Consider the following 445-nt stretch of genomic DNA (forward strand, 5'->3'; position numbering starts at 1 on the left):
AAATGGTGAAGCTGTTTTTTAAGCAACTAACCAATTTCAAAGCTCATGCTTTTTTACAGTTATGTCATACACTTTACATCTTGTCATCTATCTGTGGGAGCCTTTTCTTGGAGGATAAAATGTTTTGTTTTCATTTTTTAATTTTTAATTTTATTTAATTTTATTTTTTTAGCTCATTTAGCTAATGACTAAGTATGGTGCTTAGCTCATAGTAGATATCAAGGAATACTAGTTGAACTGAGTATCTTTTGGTTTGATCTGAGAATGAAATAGTGCCATACTTGGCACATAGTAGGTTCTTTTCTTAATTATTATGTTATGTTAATTACCATACATTGCATCATTAGTTTTTGATGTTCTTAGTAGGTTCTTAATAAATATTTGCTAAATTAATACACTACATAGTCTGGAGAAAACAGGTGGTTTACCCTCTCTTGGTTTTCTT

This window comes from Leptonychotes weddellii, chromosome 9, assembly GCF_054177405.1.
Source record: "Leptonychotes weddellii isolate Sample4059 chromosome 9, ASM5417740v2, whole genome shotgun sequence".
Lineage (NCBI taxonomy): Eukaryota > Metazoa > Chordata > Mammalia > Carnivora > Phocidae > Leptonychotes > Leptonychotes weddellii.